Genomic DNA, 22,483 nt, shown 5'->3' with positions numbered 1-22,483 from the left:
CTTTGCAGAGGCGGTAGCAGCTCCTCCTTCGGGCAACCTCGCACTCCGGATAGTAGTGCGAGGCTGCCCGGAGGAGTAGATCCTACAATAAATGCTGCTCTTGCTTTCTCTCCCTCTCCCAGAACTGCTGGCTGCTTTCCTGAAGCCACCTCTTTCTATATTAGAAGAGGCTCCTTCGATTTTACAACTTCACTTCTCATCCCCAACTGGGAGAGAGAGGGAGGATCAGAATAGGACTCCCTTTTTTACTTTCTTGCTCTTAGCTTTAAAGAAATGTTGCAATTTGCCCCGTGAGCTACTCGGGAAATATAAAACAAACAATGAGAAACTAGCTCATTTTTGTGTTTTATTCTCTTTTCTGCCATGCTTCAGCTGCTTTTGCACATTAGGGCTGCAATGCTATTCCTCATCATTGCTTCCTTGGATTTAGTAGGTGTAATTTATGATCGATAAGCTTAACAATGTGCTATGCAAAACCCAGGTAAGATCATCTGAATTTGTAAAAACATTTAGGGTTTATTTTGTTGCAATATTTAAATATTTTTTTCAAAGTTTTCAGAGATGGTCACTGTAGCAGATCCGGGGCACTCTACAGAATATCTACTTTTATTATAAGTTTTTATGGCTCAAATGTATTTTCATTTGATTGATCCCCAAATGCACAGTATTGTATATTAGTCTAAAAAGGTAGATCAAATCCTTAAATTTTATTTCAAGAAGTAATACAGAAAACTTAAATGTTTTCAATTTGATGGCCAATAACTGAACTGTGGGAACATGTTTATAGATGTTCTTGCAAAATGACACAGTATTGCAAAATAGCAGCTGTAGAGAATAAGCATTTACTGGATTGTTTTCTTCTATCTCCACTCAGGGGGTTTTGGGGAGCAGATAACATACTTATAAACAATGAACTATAGCCACCAATCAAATTCATGGGTTTTATCTAGGCTGCTAATTAATGCTTTGCAGCATAAGTTTTCTGGTCTTTTTTAATTTTTTAAAAAAATTCAAGGGCTCTGGAAAAATGAGTAGGTAAAAATAAGAGGGACAGGAAAAAAGATGCATTTTGAAAGTCAATTCTACAGGAATGGAATGAGAGCAAATCGTAAGGGATCACTTGGGAAAATCTGTGGAGCTGCATATTGATTTTCTCCATGGTCAACGATTCCTGTGGGATCTATAAAATAGACTCATAAAATCAACACACGTGGATTACTGGGATAAAAGTAAATGTATTAGCTTCCACAATATAAAAGTATAATTTTAGTTTTTCAATGTAGGCACCAACAGATTCCAGACTGACTGTGTGATTCACCCCACAAAAATAACAGTCTGATGCTCCTGCAATTATTCTTTCGCAATTTTTATGAATGCATAATAAACACTTCATTTTCTCAGTTATAACAAAAGGAGATATCCATGTAACACTAAATTTGCAGGAGCCGCTTAACCACTGCAAACTCAACCCTGTTCTCAGGATTTGTGAGATATATAGAATCATGAACTATGCTGGCTCCATTTCCACACCACGCTAGGCTAAAATGCATTTGGCAACATTATAGATCAATCTACCTTGCAAGCACACTATTATGCATTCTTCAGCTCCCAGAACAAAAGGGACCTTCCTAAAGCAATGGCAGCGAGCGGAAGGGAGCCTTCAAGTGAAATTCCACTTCCAATATCTTCAAAAACAGTATTTTCCAATGGATCTTCTAGAATGTACCTTCAAACTCAATTTAGTCTAAGGCTTAGGATTTCCTGAAGATCACCAGTTCAAGTACCAATCAGAACTGGCCTGCTTATTTCTTTAGCTCAGAGTCCCTTTGGAGTTGCAGTGCTTTCAGAATAAGAGAAAGGAGAATACAATCCTGTAACGCCTTTGGTAGGTAGGGTTTCAGCTACTCCATTCATGAGCTGGAAGGAAATGGGGGAAGGGGGTATGATTTCTCTCTTTTTTTTAGCACATTTGTACACTCAATGCCTCTTGTCAGCAGAGTTTCCAATTTTCTATTTACTCTCTCCAGGAAGCACTAGCAAGTCTAAGACAATTTAAAGAAAGAATCCACACAGAATAAAACTATTTTAAAAAATCCTATGCCTAAAAAAAGCCTAAAATATTATTTTAAAATATATTTAAAAAATAAAAGAAAAAAACCCAGCTCACTTACCAGCAGGCAGGCACTCCAAGTCAATCCAGAATGATGTAGATGTTAATACAAAGAACTGAGCAAATTAAAATGGTGAAATTAGTCCCAGGGAAATATTTTTCAAAGAAAAATCAATATTTTCAAAGAAAAATGTTTCACCATTTTTCCCACACGAGCCGACCTCCAACCTCTGTGCCCCTCCCCTCCGGAAAATCCAGGAAGGAACACTTGCTACTTCTCTAGCCAAAGTATTTCCTGGAGCTCTATGGTACTGGGTCATCTTTTCTTATAAAAGGAGGTAAAAAAGGCGGGGGGGTTTCCGTTTTCTTGCTTTAACCTTTTAATATCTTCAATGAAAGTACTGAGATATAGAGAGAGGTTAGAAAGAGTGTCTTTTGTCTTGCCCCAGTTAGGATTTCTTAAACAAATCCACTGGGCTTTCAACATGAAGCCAGAAAATTGGGACTTTTTTAAAACGCTCTGGGACACGGGACAAATTGTTAGAAATCAGGACTGTCCCACCAAAATCAGGACATCTGGTCACATTTTAGGGGAAATATTTTGCCCTTTTAATATTTCCTAAAATATTTCATTTTTCTAGGAGAGGAGTAGGTGCTAACTTTCTACAAAGGTTTGCAGTCATTCAGGCATTTTATTTTGTTTATTAAATTTCCATGGCACCCATCTCCCCTACAAGATAACTGGTTGGCTTTGCGCCAAGCTGATAAAGGACTTTGAAAGTCAAGAGCCACTACAAATCATGACTGGTTAAAAGTCAAGATTTTGAACGGGATCCAAGAGTTATCAGTACAGCAATCTTTTCTGATGTAGAAAGTTGACCTTCTCATTTAAAGGTCAATAAGCATTTCCCCCCCAGCAGTATTTTGAGAACATAATCACCTAATATTCATCTGTGCCATCAAAGAAACTAGGTACTGATTTTCAAATGTAATAACCAAAACAATACAAAGCACCTAGCAATAATTTTATCTGTATGTCTTATAGAATCAACAGAAATTTGAAATTTCTGAACATCAAATATTCAAAGCATACAAGAAATGTTTAAGATATCAAACAGAATTTCCAAAGTATAAATTGTGGGACTGAAAAGAAAATAGTTAATATGAAAAAACAGCTTTTAGTATCGGGTGTTCCTGTGGTGGCCCAAGTGCTCTGCCAGCAAAAATGGGCTCCCAAGCTCTATTTTTGCCTGCAACAGCTTCCTGTAACCCTCTGCCAGCGGAAATGGAACTCAGGAGGGCCGCCTGCGACCCTCCCGAGATCCATTTTTGCTGGCAGAGGCACCATGGACTGGTCATTTGCTGTTTCCAAATGCTGCAGGCCTTGAGTTTGACACCCTGGACTAATGTGAATAAAAAAGAATCTGAGGTCAATGTGGGAATTACAAAACAGCAGAGATGGAATATTCCTAGAGGGGTATTTGTTGGTAGAGAAAAGCCGTCGGATATGATCTCCAGGCTGAGGCCTATTGAAGTAGTAGCAATAGTAGTTTATTGATTAATCTTACCACCATATAAAAAAGAATAAAAATAAAATACAGGGATTAATTCCAGGGTAAAATAGATAAAAGAAATAGAAGAAGATGAAAATCAAAATATTTTGCTTTAAAAAGTTTATGCTTCTCTTTATTATTCCCTATAAATAAACATATTTAGAAACACATACACATGTAAATGGATAGGTACAGGGGGGAAAGCCAAAAATAAACGTGTAAAAAAACTTTCTTCATAAGCCACCTGAATTTTATAACCTATTCCATGACTTTTTTGATAAAAGTGGCCCTCCAGCTACAATATGAAAAAGGAAGGGAGACTTTGAAGCCTAGATTCTGCCTATTTATGCATCAATAATTATTTCCCTGCACTTTGGCAGTATATCCTATATGGCTCTCCACAATATTTTTATTCATTTAGTGGAATTATAAATAAATAATGAAGTCTAAAAACCATTAATACTCTCAAATAACATTTCTATAACTGCAGTAGTATTTTTTATGGAACAGCAACAGCCACTTTATTATAGACAGTAAGAAATACAGTATTTTGAGATTAACAATGGCAATATCAAGATTCTAAACCTTTATCATTTTCTGATACTGCTCCTTAGAAGAGGTCTTTATTACTGGTGCTGTCTGATACATGCAGTTTATTAAATAAGATGTAGATGAACATCATGAATGGCAGCATAGCTAGGATCACACTTAAAACACATGTACATAGCAGATTAAACATAGCTTAATTGTAACAAGGAATGCCCTAGACCCGTGATGGCAGTTTCTTCTATATTTTCAAGGATCTGCCTAGCTTTAAAGCCAAGAATAGAAGCGAGACACAGAAGTGAGATAACAAACTTTGCACTAATGCCAACCAATATTAAGGTTACAATTTACTAAGCTAGAATTAGTTCCTAAGAACTAATTTCTGACAGTATACAATAATATAAGCAGGAGCGAATAACAAGGCTCAATTCATAACAAATTATTTCTAGCAGTATATCTTATCAGATACAAATATTGGTCTAATCAAAACTAATTAATTATTAATTGTTACTATATAACAATTATATAGTAACACTAGCTGGATACCCGTGCTTTGCTATGAAACTATGTGATCGGGCTTGATATATTGACACATAAAGCCCGCAGGTCAGATGAGTCACGCACGCGCTGGCCATGCCCACGCCCGGTCTTGCAAGGGGAGGGGGAGTAGAATGTCTAATTCCCTAGCATCGACGTGTGTTAATATAATATTATTATAAGTATAAGGAATACTGATGATCTGATGGTCGTTTTGAAAAATCCTTTCTTAGCGAGCACCTAGAAGCCAAGAGGAACATACGTGCCAAATTTCAAGTTTCTAGGCTTTACCGTTCTGGAGATTTCGTGATGAATGAGTGGTAGTTGGTTTTATATATACAGTATATAGATAAGCAATTCATAATAAAAGCGAATAGCAAATATTAGTTTGATTCATATATTCCTTCATAAGCATAACATCTTGTCAATTAAGCCAATGATCCCCAACCTTTTTTGGCACAAGGGACTGGTTTTGTAGAAGACAATTTGTCCACAGGGAGGATTATTTTTGTGTTATTTGCTCACCCACCATGCCAGCTGTGCACAGCTGGTTTGCACACCACCAGCTGTGCAGACCAGTTCCTAACAGGCCACGGACTGTCACCAGTCTCTGGAGATTCCTGAGTTAAGCAATAGAAGAGCAGAGAGGCACCATTATTTGGCTGTGTATAGGGCCTTAATCTGGCCCAGCCAGCACTCTTGAGGTCTTCTGAGTATTTTCCTTTTTCCCTTTTCTCTGTGAAGTCTTTTCCTATTATTGAAAACATTTTTTCAGCAAAGGCATTGGACTCACAATAGTAGCATCAGTAAAATTACCAAAGGAAAAAAAAATCATCTTAAATTATAGGCCTACATAGTCACCTCCAAAGACTCGGGGAAAATTATCAATAATGGTAAGTTAGCAATTAGGTCACCTGCATTTAAGTTTAGCAATTCTTAACTGTTTCTCATGGAATTCATTATTCATTTCAGTAAAACAGATGAGTCAATGTCACCTTCCCTCTGGAATGAGCTGCCCCCGGAGCTTCGCATAATCCCTGACCTCCAGTTCCTTCAACGCTCCCTAAAAAGTTGGCTTTTCCAGCAAGCCGGCCTGCCCCGAATAGAATAAAATGTAGGATTAATTTGGTTGTTAATTTTAATTCAATTTTTAAATTTTTATTGTAAATATCAATTGGGGTTTATTTGGATACTTCATTTAATGTCCCTTTTAACTTTTGTAATATATGTTTTATGTTGTACATCGCTCTGAGTCCTTGGGAGAAGGGTGGCATATAAATCCAATAAACCTAAACCTTTAGCCATCTTTGATAAAGGTACGGTAATTTTCCTGTTCATATTTTATTTATAGATTAAAAATCAGTAGTCAGAAAAGGCAGAGGGAGATAGAAGAGAATGATAGATGTTTAATCCAAACATTTTATCTATTCTTAAAGCTGCTATTCCTAAAGTTGCACTACTTTAAAATTTATAATGTCCATTTCACTTATGGTAACACCATTATCATTAGTCCATTAGTCCATTTCTTTAAGCTGTGCTTTATTTGGAAACCCATATTGTCCACATAGGCATGTGGATCAATGCCAACAGTACATGCACAGTTCTACTGATATTCTAAATTAGAGTTGTGAAAGTAGGTTCTTATTCTGTTTGAGAAAACATTGCAGGTGCACAGACGATAGATGGGTAAGAAAAAAATGTCACTTGATTAAGTAATAAAAATGGGGTATCTGGTCTGATGTGGGGTGAGGAACTTCCATTTAGAAAGGAATGGAATATTATAATGTTTACTTAGCAATTTATGCTGTATGCATAATGCCTCCCAAATACCTGCCCTCTGTATACACTGGTTTCACTTTTTGCTGTAATCTCAAATGTTTTATTTCTATTACTGAAGAGAAATAAATTACATTGAGAGAGAGAGAGAGAGAGAGAGAGAGAGAGAGGGAGGGAGGGAGGGAGGGAGGGAGGGAGAGAGAGAGAGAGAGAGAGAGAGAATGCTTAACTGGTTTATTGAATAAATGACTAGATTTGCCCAACACACAAAGCTAAAACCATCAAACTCAGTGTAATATATGTATGTAGTGTAACATTTAAGTGGAAATCTTAAAAGAGAAGACAGAAATTTGAGAACTGTCTTCCTTAATCTAATGTAATGAAGTTGCCAGGAACATGGTGCTACTTGCATTAAGAAATTATCTTAATTCTGTGACATTTAACGACCTTGAACCCTGCTCAGTATGTGAACTATTTTATATTCCTTATGTTACTTAAGGCGTTTCTCAGATGTTCTTATTGGAAACTAAAAATAGCAGGATCTTTCAGGAGCAAAGGGGCATATATGCAGATTGTCTGAGTAATTTGGGGTCTATTACCATTAATATAAACTACAATAATAAATAATTGAATGCAGGTCTAAGATATTGAGGACTGCATATTTAAATATGTAAAATGGAAAAGAAATTGTCTAATGTTCCCTGTGTGGAATATGATACAACTTCCTCAAAGTCAATTGAATTAAAGCAGGAACAGTTTTTGTGTTTAGATATAAAAGGTGTAATCTGGAAGATGGTATAACATTTGCAAAAGATTTTTTAATGTTTGCATTTCCAGATAAAATTTTACTAGCACTTTTATAACATGGCTACAAATGAAATTTTCAAGAAGACATTATTACTGTGTGCTGGATTCCTACATTATAATAAATCACAATGTGATTTGTTTGGACTGGATTGAATTAGATTAGATTGGGCTAGCAAATCAGGCTAATGTTGTGGGTGCTATGTACTTTAATCTGAGCAACGTAAGATCTATTTTGTGAGAAATGGGGATACAAGTCTGCTAGATAGTATGGAAATCCAGTACATTTCCAAAATACAATCAAACAATGCTGATAACTAATTTAGCCTTATCCTGGAGTAAAATATTGGGTGGAATTTTTCAGGACACCATCCTTGACTAGTACTATTCAACATCTTTGTAAATGACACAAATAGGTAGCAGTGGTGGGTTTCAAAATTTTTTAGAACCTATTCTGTAGATGTGGCCTATTATGTGGGCATGGCTTAGCGGTCATATGACTGGGTCCCGCTCCCCCGCCTTGGCTGCCCAAGGTTGGCAGAATATGCCTGATGTTCTTGCCTTTGTAGAATATCTGCCCCTCGAGGCCACGCCTGCAGTGCAAGAAGGAGAGCAGCGAAGGCAAAGTGCCCTTTCTGGGCTTATCTGAAGAAGTCCGCGGGCCCCCCGCCACTTCTTTCTCTTTGACAAATGGTTTGCAAAGTCCCAGTTTTGCAAGGCGCTTGTCAAAGAGAAGGAAGTGTGGGCTTCTTCCAACAGCTGAGTCCTCCGCTCCAACAAAGGAAGTGGGTGGGTGAGGCAAGCATGGTGCAGACAGGCAGGGTGAGAGAGTGGTGACTGGGCAGGTGAGGAGAGCGAGTGGGGGGGCAGGACAGGGGAGGGACCGTTCTAGTACGGGGCCTCTAGAGACTCTGGTATGCAAATGCACGCCGGATTTCTGGCACCGGTCCATGCATACCAGACCGGCTGAAACTCACCTCTGAGGATATTTATTTGCAAATAACCTCAAGGGTGGAGGATTAGCTAGTGTCTCAGAGAACAAAACAAAATCACAATTCAGAGTAGCCTCAACAAGCATGAACATTGAGCCAAATCCAAGAAGATGATGTCTGAATGTGAAAAATATAAGCTCCTGCATACATATAGGAAAAATAATAAGTATGCAGTATTACCCATTATTCCTGGCTTGATAGGAATACTAAGTGACCATCAACACAATCTGAGCAAGCAACAAGATTGGAGTTAAAAGTACCAATCTAGTTTTCTTATGCATTGCTATAGTAAAAGCACTGTGTTCAACTCCCAGGAGATAGTAATTTAATTGTACTTTATGCTGCTTAAAGTGCATTCAGTTCTGCTTGTAAAGCAGATATGAAGATGTTTGAGCTGGAGAACCACTAAAATGATAAGTGACCTGGGAAACCAAGCCCTTTGAACTTTGTACAGTATTGATCTTTGTTAGTTTTTAATCTCCTTTTAATGCTTTTAATAATATATATATTTAAAAAGGCAACCAAGCCCTTTGAGAAATGGTCTACAAAGATAGCAACTACAAATATCCAAAAAGTTGTCAGAGGCAAGAGGGATCTGATCTGTTCTCTGTTGAAACCGAGAGCAGGGCAAGGTTCAACAGGGTGAAACTAAAATAAGGAAATTCAGGCTGAATAATGGGAAGAATTTGCTTGATAGTAAGTTGTTAATATGCAGAACTGTCTGCTTAGAATGATGATAGACCCATGATGGCGAACCTGGTAGCACGCAGAGCCCTTTCTGCGGGCATGTGACCCGTAGCCCCAGCTCAGCTCTGCCGTGATGCATGCCTCCTGCCAGCCAGATGGTTTTCAAGTCTCTGCTGTAAATGCATGGGGGGTGGGGGCCGTGCAGGAGATGCACACACATGCATAGGGGTGGAGAGCATGGGGGGGTCGTGCACACATGTGCAGGGGCAAGATGCATGCAGGGGGTCATGCACAGGGGTGGGGCACGGGGGGGTCATGCGTGCATTGCATTATGGATGTGCACATGCATGCACATGCGCTTTCAGTCCTCTGTGCCAAAAAAGGTTAACCATCACTGAGATAGACTCACTCTCATTGCTAAGATTTCCAAACCGGCTGTTCCATGCTTTATTCCTTGTTTCACCTTGTTTGAAGATGAATGAAATGCGTTTAATGATAGGTTGACTACAGTCCATGTTTCCTAGAACAGTATAATGTAATGATGGGAGAGGAAGGCAGTAAAGCAGGGATCCCTGGTGGGTTTAAAACATCTGCACTGCACACCTGGAACTGGGTGGGTGATTTTGCAACGGTAGTAGGTTCATATTTCTTGATGGTTGAGGCAGTTGGAGTTGTGTCTCCTGGGGGAGGGGAGATGTGGCACCTACTCATTCTTTTCTTCCATCTGTGTCTTCATTCGAAGAATCAGTGCAGCATAGGTAGAAAAATGTGGATCATTGGTGAGTAGAGATTCTAACTGCTAAAGGGGGAAAGCATCTTTTTTTAACTTTTGTAGTCTATATTTTTTAGCTTTTAAAATTGTTTATATTCTATTTTTCTTATGCTGGTCTACAACCATAATAAAACATTGGATGATAAAAATTATCCCGGAGCTGGGTAATTGTTTGGGGTTATACTGTAGTGGAGGTTGAAATAGATGTTTTACTTTCTATGATTATAACATTTGTTTGCCCAATATGTTCTATGAGTTAAAATAGTGTATGATGCCAGATAATTGTGGCTTGTTTAATATATACCGTATTTTTTGCTCCATAAGACTCACTCCCCCCCCCCCCACAAGTGGGTGGAAACGATGCCGGTCCTTTGGTGAATAGCGGCTGGGCCACGGCAGCAGGCTCCTTTTACAGTGCTGAACCTGCTTCTTCTGTCTTTGTCATTGCCTACCTCTTCTGTCTCCTTTCTACAGTGCAGGAGTCAATAGGCAGAGCTGGCACATGAGAGGACAGCTGTCTGTGGTCCTCTCAGGCTCTGCCTGATTGATTTTTTCTTGTTTTTTTCCTCTAAACCTAGGTACGTCTTATGGTCAGGTGCATCTTATAGTGTGAAAAATACAGTATTTATGTAAAACAAATAGGCACTAAAGATGGTAGATCCTTTACCACCTTTAATGTCTATTTGTTTTACTGCACCTTTCAAGACTATGTGCTACATAATAATAATTGCATAAATTTCAATATAATTACTAGCTTTGTACTCATTTAGCTACAGATAGTTCTTGACTTGCAACCATCAGAGTCCAGAATTTACATCATAAGTCATGATGATGGTAAGTCAAGGCACACACATGACCGGACCTGATTTTACAGTTTTTTTGTGGCAGTCCTTACGCAAACATCACAATCATTAAGTGAATCAATATATTCCCGTGCATGTTCTTTTGTGGGAAACCAACTGAAAAGCCTGGAGACTGGCAGAAACTCTTCTAAATTGTGGTCACATGACTGTGGAATGCTGTGACTGGCCATAAAGGTGAACTGGTTGCCAGGCACCCAAGAGGTGGTCATGGAATTTGCAGGGAGGGTGGTGATATAGTGGTGTCAGAACTCCAGAATTGGGTTATTAGTAGCTTTGAGTGATCCATTGTAACTATAAACTGTTGCTAAGTGAACAGTTGTTAAGACTGGATTATCTGTACTCATTTAATTATCAGGGAAGTGCTGGGAAGAGTGGAGAGACTTGTGAACTGGCTAAGACTTACCGTAATGGATTTTGAGCCCTGGTATATATGCTCCTAAATGAATGATTTGTATAAAATATATCAATGAAGCAGCCTTTTCAGCTGGTGTTTTTATCTTGCTTTTAAGTGAACTATCCCCAGTTCCCAAAATACTACAATGCTCACAAATGCTATTAATCTCTGTTGGTTTGGAGTGAGGATATTATTACAGTGACCTTTGGATATAGCTTCATAAACCATGGTGTGAAGGTCAGTAAATTTCCCAGTATAGTTTAATAATCACTATGTGGATCTGTGTTACCTTTCAGAGAACCATTGCCCTAGGAGGAAACAGTACATGGAAGTTTATTGGGGGGGAGGGGAAGAGAATCTAGAGGGGGGAAATAATCAGACTTGACAGTTGGTTATTGCCAGATGCACATTTTTGTAACTTGAATCTTGCACTAGGTTTCTTCAGCAAAAAAATTATATAAATTATGTAAGGGATCGCAGTTCTAATAGTCAAATTTGGATCCAATGTTCAGGAAAATGTTTTTAATAAATAGCAATAAATTTTGACATGGCTGGCAAATATTTTTGTGCCATGTAGACAGGAGGAATTGCTGTCTTTTACTTGTTTGTCTTGGAAACATAGCCAATATTCCATGAAAAGTCCTCTGTTCTCCTGCAAGTCTATTAGTCAAACTTTCATTTGCAGATTTTATTTATATCTTTGCAATTTTTGAGAAGAGTCAGTATGAGCAAAAATTTGAATAGAAACCTCATTGATGCTTCAGGTTTGCCTTGAAACTGAGCTGAATATTACACTTGGTAATTTTTCTTGACTGAGTTTGTAATCTGTTCCACACACCCCGCACCCTTTCTTGCAGAAATGTGCAGCTATACTGTGTCACAATGGTTGTATAGAAATTGTCATCCATGTAGCTGCAACTCTCCTCCTACTGTCAGTCTTGAGAGGTAATCCAGACAAGAAATACACACCCCAGAAATACTAGTTCTAACTTTACTGTTGTGTTACATTATATTTATCTTGCAGTATAAAAGTACTTCTCTGCCACATCCCTGATCACCTGTAATGTCTCTTCTGAGACATTTGACATATCTCTCTGGCTAATGTTTATACAGGTAGTCCTTGAGTTACAACCATAATGGAGCCTGCCCATCAGGGTTGTAAATTAGGTCTGATCCAATCTTATGACTTTGTTTGTGGTGGTCACTAAGCAAACATGGCAATTGTTAAGCGATCATTATGCGAATGCCACAGTTGTTAACTAAACCAATGTTTCGGTATGGGCTGATTTTTGCCAAAAACAAGAAATAAATGCTTTCAGCAAAAATTCTGTAAAAAACAATCACTTGCTAGAAATGGTGATAAATGTGGCCCAATTGCTGAGCCCACAAAGTGCAGTCATACCACCATGGGGGGTGAAGACTGACCATTGTAAGTTTGAATTGTAAGTTTGAATTCTGGTTGTAAGAACTCTCATGTAGGTTCAGTGTAACATTTGTCCTAAGTTAAGTACTACCTGTAATCTTTGATTTACAAACTGCAGTAGGTTGGGTTCACAATTTGCAGAACAGAACAAAAACTGCACTCATCCTTTAGGCCCTAAGACTGTTGAGGGAACTCGCAGCTACAGAGATATTTAAAATTCCATCTAGCTAAAATGGCTGCAGGCACATCAAACGCCAATCTGAAAGGATTCTGTTCATCAGCTTTTTGCAACTTGATATTTTCCAGATGTGTCATGATTGGATTTCTCAAAATGAGAATGCCAGAGACCCACAATAGAATGCTTATTATCAACATGATAATCACTGGCCCCTTTATAAATGGGGGAGAGGAAATAAACTTGATGTCAAGGCTACCTGTGTCTGGTAAGTACTTGTTTCTTCTTTTTCTTTTTGTAATGCAAACAAAACGAGATAGAAACTTCACCACAAAGGTGATGTTTTTCTTTGGAAGCCAACATAGCAGAGATGACAGGAGGAAGTCCTCTTAATGAAACCACAGTATATATGAAATTTAATATACATCTCAGGGAAATGTTTTTTACTAGCTTGTAATTCCTGCTTGCACTTAAACTGTACTGAATAGGGCAGTGTATCTCAAATCTGAAAAATCTTGAGACTAAATTACAGTTGACAGCAGAAATGGTAATATAATATGTATAAACACCATTCCTTTCCTCGTTGGACATAAGCCATGAACGAAAAACAGACGTGGGAAAGGTTAGTACATAATTATTCTCCTAAACATATTTAAAAATATGCCTCTTACTATTAAAACATAAATATTGCTAATATAAATTGCTATACTTTAATAAAATTCGTATTAGATCTTAGGCACAAGTAATGTAAAAGATAGCTCTTCTGCCACAATTGTGCAATGCTTAGCCTAGTTTGTGCATTATTAATTATCTGGGACATTATTGGCAAATAATATGTTAATTAGTAACTAGTAGTGATCTTATATTGGATATCATATAATGTTCCTTTGTATTTTTATAATGTTGTAATTCTAGAGTAGCTTTGAGTGATCCATTGTAACTATGACTTGCTAAGTGAACAGTTGTTAAGACTGGATTATCTGTACTTATTTAATTATCAGGGAATTGCTGGGAAGAGTGGAGAGACTTGTGAACTGGCTAAGACTTAATGGAATTTGAGCCCTGGTATATATGCTCCTAAGTGAATGATTTGTATAAAATGTATCAATGAAGCAGCCTTTTCAGCTGGTGTTTTTATCTTGCTTTTAAGTGAAAAGTAGCTCTTCTGCCACAATTGTGCAATGCTTAGCCTAGTTTGTGCATTATTAATTATCTGGGACATCATTGGCAAATAATATGTTAATTAGTAACTAGTAGTGATCTTATATTGGATATCATATAATGTTCCTTTGTATTTTTATAATGTTGTAATTCTACCTGTTTTTTTTTCGTTTTGTGATAGTTTTCAAAGTATTCCAATTCCATTGGAATTGAGCCATCATAAATTTAAATAGATTAAAAAAATAATACTCTTCCTTGTCATGGCTTCACATACCTGTTCTAACCCCCCCCCCTTCTCCGTCAGGAACTAAAGCCAAAACAGACATATGAAAGAATGTTTTAATCAGTCCAGACTCTCGTTGGCTGCAAGCCCAAAATAAACAAAGAGATAAGCACTCTGGCAGCAATTACTACAAACCTAGGCAATGCAAACAAGCTCTCATAGCAAACCACTTCTCCAAGTTCGTTTCTCTGAATCATGAACGTGAACGAGAACGTTGACTCCTGCAAACAGGGCGTGGCACCAACAGTCTCTTTTATAATCAGGAGAGGATCTTAATCAGCATCAGCTAAGCGTAATCATCTCCTACAATTACGCAGTTGTTCCTTCCTTCGAGTAGCCCTTCGCCTGTGTGCATCCTGAAACAACTCCCAAATGTTTTCCTGAACATTCCCTTTGATCCAAGACTCTGCCGCCACCTGGTGGCCAACCAGTCTCTCCTCACCCTGCTTGGAGTCGACACTCTGTCCAGGGTCCTCCACCTCCTCCAAGGCCGACTCATAAGACCCCTCGCTGTCGGAATCTGGCGGCAGCTCCAACGGCTCCTGTCGGGCCACAACACATGCCTAATGGAATTCTATTGTGTGAGAGAGAGATGGATTTAATTAATTATAGTACATGGAGACATATTATTCATTTATGGAGATAATTAATGCGTATGAAACACTTTGTTGGCCTTTTATAATAGAAAACCCTTTCAGATCATGTGATAAAGTTGTTCCTTTTTATATCTATCAAGCTTTTAAACTACAAAAGAGTTAAATTTGACTACTTTATTTATCCGACTACTCGTTCATCTCTTGAAGGAAAAGTTTTTTTTTAAACCCTAGTGGCTCTGTTTTTAGTTTGCTAATGTCTCAAATGGGTTTTTTTAAAAAGAAACACAAAAAATTAAATTTTTGGTTAATATTTTTCTTCATTGTGACATTGGGAACAAAATGAAGCTGTAATAAATTAAAGAATGTGAGCAACAAAATTCACAATCACTGTTTCAGTCTTATTCCATTAGTGACAATTATGCTACTGATTATCTCAGAATAACAGAGTTGGAAGGGACCTTGTAGGTTATCTATCCCACCCAAACAGATTCATGTATCCAACCTAGCAAAAAGCCACGAGTCCTGGAATTGTATTTGTGCAGAATACATAGTTTAAACTGAAAAGGGAAAGGGATGGACTAGAAGATCTCCAAGGTCCCCTCCAACTCTGTTATTCTGTTAAATACTTGTGACTTGTCACTTTTTCTAGGAGAAGTTAGATTGGTTGGAAGTAACACTATCCAACAACATACACCCATGAGGTTATTATTATTAAGTTTTATGAACATCTCTTTAAAAAACTGGTTTCTCCCAAAATTATCAACAAATTCATCAGGGATTGTTTTTCAGGATCTCTATTCAATTACAGTTTTCAAGTTCCTTCAATGACATGTGCATTTACAAGTAAATTAGCATTTTTTGCTCCTTCACTGTCATTTTAAATTACTTTGTTCTGTCTGCAGCTGGAAAATTCATTGTTTTCATGTTGATATTTCACTGCAGAGCAACTTTAGCTCAGCAATTTAATAAATGTTGTTGAAAAGTCAACTCTTCACAGGAAACAACCAGGAGATCTTTTTCAGGAAACAAGGGTAACCTGGTACAATACCTGCATTGATAAAACAAAACATGTTTTTTCTCTAGAAAAACTAATCAGACTTACTGATTCCATTCTTTTATTCCTGCACTTGAAGTTATATACATGAATGCATTTGCACTTTAAGAGAGAAGAAACATAAGTGAATATTAAATAATGACAAAATAAATTTCCAACATGTTATATTATGTAGTTAGCATTACAACAGGTACATTTACATACAATAAAAAACCATTTCAAATATTACATTTCCATATTCATATTGTTTATACAGAGAGTCTACAAAGTCCTCGTGCAGTTTTATTTTTTATATCATAAGTCATTTGTAACTTTCCACAAATTATTTAATTTATCCTCTTGAGAATTTTAGTGTGGTTATCTCTTTTTCATCAGAAGCTTTCTTTAATTTTCCAGTTGACTCAATTTCTCTATTCTTTTTGACCTCTCCCTTCTGCCCATTCGTCTGCCTCTTCTAAATTTTTCCATTCAACTGTTTATATTTTAAAACCCTTACCTGGCTTTTATGTTGTGCTAGAAATTATTATTGCTTATTCACTGAATTAATTCTGATTGTAGAATAACAATGCTCCATAAATACTTATGATTATGAGAATTAAAATAAATCGCTTATAGGTACTGAATGTGTGATGGGCAACATTTTAATTGTCAATTTAATGACCTGCTTTCTAAGGGCATTTCATTGGTCATTGTGGGGATTATATGCCACTCCTGAGAGCTCTATTTGGCCTAGTCCAACAGGGACTTTTTCTATCAAAGAAATCCAAGCATAATCTTAAAAGCGTAAAATCATGTGGAACAATGCAATTTTCCACAATATAATTATTTACACCATTGAAAGATATTGTCCCCACATTCCATCTTCTCTGACAGCTTTTAAATGCTTTCCAAGCTATTGCATCATAGATAGAATATAGAATTTTTTATTGGGCAAGTATGATTGGACACACAAGGAATTTGTCTTTGGTGCATATGCTCTCAGTGTACATTAAAAAAATACATTCATCAAGAATCATAAAATACACTACGTAGTGATTGTCATAGGATACTAAATAAGCTATCTAATCATACTAGGAAACTAAATAAAACCATATAAATCGTAAAGATACAAGCAACGAGATTATAGTCATAAGTGGGAGGAATAGGAAGGATGAGAAGAATAATTGTAATACAGTCTTAGTAAATAGTTTGACAGTATTGTGGGAATTAGTTATTTAGCAGAGTGGTGGCATTTGGGGAAAAACTGTCCTTGTGTCTAGTTGTTCTGGTGTGCAGTGCCCTATAGCGTCATTTTGAGGGTTGAAGTTGAAACAATTTGTGTCCAGGATGTGAGGATGAGAGTAGATATTTTCACAGCCCTCTTTTTGACTCATGCTGTATACAGTATACAATTTTTAAATAAATAACACAATTTCTAATGATAAATGTTTTACCTTATGCCTTCCACTAATCAACTGTGAAGTTATTTCAAACTATGTAAGATGATGAAACTTCAATTAGCAGCTACATCTAGTGTCTGTTTCTGATTAAATCTCCATTTATGTGTATTTGTAAGACTTATTGCTAAAATTATTTTGAAGTAGTTTAGCTTTTAGATGGAATATAAATAGAAAATAAATAATATAAACATACTTACAAATACACAAAAATAAACTTCAGAAAGTATTAATTTAATTCCTATCAACTAAACCACAGTGCTTTGCTTTGGTGTCGTTTATCGAATAAACAATTCCATAGGTTTTCACTAAACAAACCCAAAGCAATTATGACCAGATGGGCTTCTAAAAGTGAGAGCTTCAATCCAGTGATAGGTAAGAATAAAAAAGAAGAAAAAGAAGAAGCAGTGGTGGGTTTCAAAAATTGTTCGAACCTACTCTGTGGGTGTGGCCGCCTTTGTGGGAGTGGCTTGCCACCCATGTGACCGGATATGAAGATGCCGATGACACTTGTCAGAACCACCTTAAATTACCTCACACACAGCACTGGCATGCATAAGAATATGATGTAAACTTGTTTTTTAAAAGGCATCTTTGGTTTGCGTTAAAACAACTTCAACACACGCAATGTTCTGATTGTACCACAAACGGAGTAGTCATCCTTACCTTTCACAGAGGAACTGAGTTTTATAAACATGAGCAGGATAGTGTAGAATAATCATATCCAAGGACCAGTGGTGGGTTTCAAAAAGTTTTGGAACCTCTTCTGTAGGTGTGGCCTGCTTTCCAGGTCCACTGGTGCAACCTCTTCTAACCGGTTCGGTAGATTTGACGAACCGGTTCTACCGAATAGGTGCGAACTGGTAGGAACCCACCTCTGAGAAGAAGAGAATGGACAGCCATTTGTCAGAAATGGTATAGGGTCTCCTGCTTGAGCATGGGTTTGGACTAGATGACCTACAAGTTCCCTTCCAACTCTTTTAGTCTGTTCTATTCTAATAGGTGTTTTATGTAGCTTTTTAGATAGGAGAGGGTATACCAGGTGCCCAAAGTTGCAGTCCATAATAAAAGACTAGCAAATTATTAAACTCAAAATCACTTGTCCTTTATGCAGGACAGCTTCTTCTTTAGTCTATTTTAATACCTTGTTCAGTACAATATTTAGGGATGGTGGAATATAACATTCATTTTGCAGAGTAAAGTTGTAACTTTGCTTGGAGGAACCTGAGACCTTACTTAAATTTTCCTTTGATGCCTCTTACGATATCTTCCATCTGTCAGAAGAGCTCTTTCTCCTCCCTTTTTGTCTTCTTTGTTCCTTGCTGTCAAACCAGAACCCAGCACCAGGAAAGCTACAAAGTTTATTTCAGCTGCTATTGTCCTATGTAGGAAACTATTTTCTAATTAATCTATAGTTTTATTTTGTTCATCTAATTCTGTTCTACTGAACCAAGGATTTAATTTTGCTGTTTATTTGTCACTAACCAATATACTATTTCATTTATATATCTTTACATTCATAGAAACTCAAGTAAATATATGCCCACTTAATAACTTAATATCTCATAAGTAGAACACAAGGTAATTTTACTAATTAATTTGTTGCTCTGTTTATATTATCTAGGCCAGTGACGGCTAATGTTTTTTTTCATCGGTTGCCAAAAAAGTGTGCATGCCCATGACATTGGGTGCATGTGTGCCATTTTCCCCTAATACAATGCTGCCCCGCAGCCCCCCATGCATTCCTGTGCTCCCCTGCCCCTCGCACATGCACAGGTGCCCCCCCAGTGGCTCGTTTTGGTGCTAGCAGGCCTCCCAGAAGCCTCGTGGAACCAAAAACAAGCGGGGAGGAGCTGCACCCCCCCAGGCTGTGTTTTTGGTCCCAGGAGGCTTCCTGGAGGCCTGTTAATACCAAAACTTTCTCCAGCGCATGCTAATTTCCTCCTGGATTTCTCCCTCTCCTGCCTTCTCCAATCTCCACAATTTCTTTCTCCAGTGCATGCTAGTTTCCTCCTGGATTCCTCCCTCCCTTGCCTTCTCCAGTCTCCCCAATTTATTTCCCCAGTGCGTGGAAATGCCCCACCCATGCGCATGGACAGAGACCCAAAGACCAGCTGGCAGATGGGAGGAGCGTGCATGCACCGTGGGTCTGGGGTGGGGCGATGGCTGATGTGCCTGTAGAGAGGGCTCTGCATGCCACCTGTGGCACGTGTGCCATAGGTTCACCATCACAGATCTAGGCTGTACTCCTGTATTTTTAAAGAGACAATTTGGAATAGCAGATAAGGCATCAGGTTAGAAACTAGGAGACCATGAGTTCAAACTCCATTTTTGGCACAAAGCCAGCTGGGTAATCACAAGCCAGTTACTTTCTCTCAATCCTAAGAAAGAGACAATGGCAAACCACTTCTGAAAACTTTACCAAGAAAAATGCAGGGACTTGTCCAGGCAGTCTCTGAGATCCAAACATAAGTGAATGGAAGAAAAAAAAAACCTATACTCACTGCATTGTAATAACCTGCTATAAGCACACTTATTGATGTTTTAGAAGCACTCTATATTTTGGGCATTGTATTTTTTCTCCAAGTAATGTTTATGTTTTATCTTCCAATGCCTTAGTTTCTTTCCTTTTCTTTTTTAACAAGTAGGCTGTGTGATTTGCTGGTCAGTGACCATAATAAAGATTAATAATGTACATGTTATGACCACACAATTTGCTTATTATATTGAAAGTGCTGTACTAATATTAAAAAACCTGAAATGGTTTCCTGAAAGATTTTGAAGAATAAAGCTCCAACATTATAGGAAGAAAGTCACGAACGTTTATGATGCTGTAAATATTTTGCCTTATGTTTAATGTGTGAAGGCAAAATAATGGAAGAATCATTGTAAATCCAAGGGTTCTGCCTTCAGACAATGCAACCCTTGTTTGTTTGTTTGTTTGTTTGTTTGTTTGTTTGTTTGTTTGTTTGTTTTTGTTTTGTTTGTAGCAGTAAAGTTGAAGCCTAGTCAACTGAAACAATGACCTTGGACAGCATGAAACAATAATACAGAAACAGCAACGAAAAAGTAATCATACACCATTAAAAGTAGCTCACTATATGAAAGAGTCAAGCAATGAAAACAACCAACAGAGGGACTCCAGGCAAGTGGACTCAAATGCTTAAAGATCATTACTCCTATTAATAGACTGTTTTCTTAGTCACTTTCCCCTTTTTATTGTACACTTGACTCGTTCACAATGTTCATTATGATGGCTTTGTTTTGACCATTTTCACCCATTAGTTAAGTTTCCTTTCTAACAATGGATTGCTGCTATCTTTCAATTAACTCACAAAAATGCTGACTAAACATCTTTTGTACTTTTGTACTCTGTTTAATAAGATGTTTATCTCCTTGTGCATTTCTCTTTCAAGCTGAAAGCTGAGAAACCTGGGTTGGCTCCAGTTCAGAGTTGTAGCCAAGCTCCTAAACTTAGTTTTGGAATCTTAAAACTCTCTCAACTTCACAATGTGATCCTAGGTCACCTCAGATAGCCTCTGAAGACCATGTCTGCCGATCATCTGATAGTAATTTGGATTTAAACAACCATTATCTAATGCATAAAAATCACAAACATTTTTTTCCAAGGGATAGAAGTGGGAACTTTAACACAAAGTACTGTTTACTTTAGTTGAGATTGAGTCCTATGATTTGCAGATCTAATAGGAAAAGAGTTTAAAGATATGTTTGGAAAAAATTGCAATATGAAACATGAAGCCAGAGAATTAAAGCAGAGATTCTTTTGTTAACCTGATAGCCGGATTTGTGAGTACTTCCTGCAAGGCTGGTTTCTGAAAGTCAGTGGCAGCTGAGTCTACAAAAACCAGTGTGAATCCTTGAGGATTTATTATATATATAAAATATAGCATGTGAGTGATCTTCAAAAGAGCACTCATGACTGAATGATGTTTGGCTTTATATTTGACACTTTCCCTTTATAGCAAGGCATTTTATATGCATTTTAATTTTAAGATAAGCTGAAGTCAAAGACATTTTCTCAGATGTAAGGGGTTTGAACAAGCCTACCCTGTTATTGTAAACAAGCCACTAATCTTATTTAGCTCCAATGTACTGATTAGTAAAATATATTCAATTATTATATTCTAACATTAATAGAATATAATAGAACATTAAATCATATAACTGAATTTTGAATTGAATTTTGAATTTGAATTTATTTGTATGCTGCCCTTTTCCCTGAAGGGACTCAGGGCGGCTCACAACTCAAAAGGGAGGGGAAATACAAACAGAGTTACAAAAAACATAAAAAACCATACATAGTTAAAAGCACAACAATCATACCATTCGAGTGGGGCAGCAAGTCTTTAGCCCCAGGCCTGTCGGAACAGCCAGGTTTTAAGGGCTATGTGGAAGGCCTGGAGGGTGGTGAGGGTACGAATCTCCACGGGGAGTTCGTTCCAGAGGGTCGGAGCAGCCACAGAGAAGGCTCTCCTCCGGGTAGTCGCCAGTCGACACTGGTCGGCTGATGGAATTCGGAGGAGGCCTAGTCTGTGGGATCTAATTGGTCTAGTGGAGGTAATTGGCAGTAGGCGGTCTCTCAAGTACCCAATTGAAACCTCTTAAGAAACCTTTTTTTGAGCACCGTCCTTTTTCTTTCCTTCCTGCCTTTTTTCCCCTTTTCTTCCATCAAATGTTCCTTTTCATGTGCTTGTTTTTTCCCCTAAAACAGAATTACCCTCTTTTAGACAGTGATATAGATCAGCGAAACCTGAATTACAGTAAACACTAAAATTATCTGCCACCACCTATTTAAATTATTTTCATCGCAGAATTTAAATTAATACCAATTTAAATTAACAATCATATATGAGATACTTCTTACATATTGCACCATGTCCTGTTATATTACATATAATAGGATGAGCTAATGCAATGTTTATTTAAGCTAACCAGTGGGCCAGAGTCCTTTTATGCAAGAAGGACTGAATCAACTAAAGATAAAAGAGGAATGTTGTAAGACATTATTTACTGCCAAAATAAACTTCATGTTATTTCTAGACCTCTAATTTAGTTCAGAAGCAATCGATATAAAGGATTGGCCTAGTTGACAAAAAAAAATGTACAACTGCTGGAGTCAGTGGCTGCTTTGACTGAGCTGATAGATATAGATAGTCCTTAGCTTACAACCCTTTGTTTAGTGACTCTTCGAAATTACAATAGCACTCAAAAAAGTAACATGACCAATTTCTACTCTTATGACCATTGCAGTATCCCTGTGGTCATGTGATCAAAATTTGGATGCTCAACAGTTGGCATGT

General features: G+C 37.6%; 1 long non-coding RNA gene across 1 annotated transcript; it reads left to right on the top strand.

Moving 5' to 3' along the window:
* The first annotated feature begins 16 nt into the window (after nucleotides 1-16).
* LOC148045624 (uncharacterized) lies at nucleotides 17-17,593 on the top strand. The gene is made up of 3 exons (XR_015696801.1): nucleotides 17-481; nucleotides 12,764-12,900; nucleotides 14,098-17,593. It is a non-coding gene; the product is annotated as an uncharacterized LOC148045624 (long non-coding RNA).
* The last annotated feature ends 4,890 nt before the right edge of the window (nucleotides 17,594-22,483 follow it).

This window comes from Thamnophis sirtalis, unplaced genomic scaffold (assembly GCF_051295495.1).
Source record: "Thamnophis sirtalis isolate CommonGarterSnake01/CBP01778 unplaced genomic scaffold, rThaSir2_p1.2 scaffold_5, whole genome shotgun sequence".
Lineage (NCBI taxonomy): Eukaryota > Metazoa > Chordata > Lepidosauria > Squamata > Natricidae > Thamnophis > Thamnophis sirtalis.
Note: the sequence above shows the minus strand (reverse complement) of the source record. Positions and strands in the feature narration are given on the sequence as shown.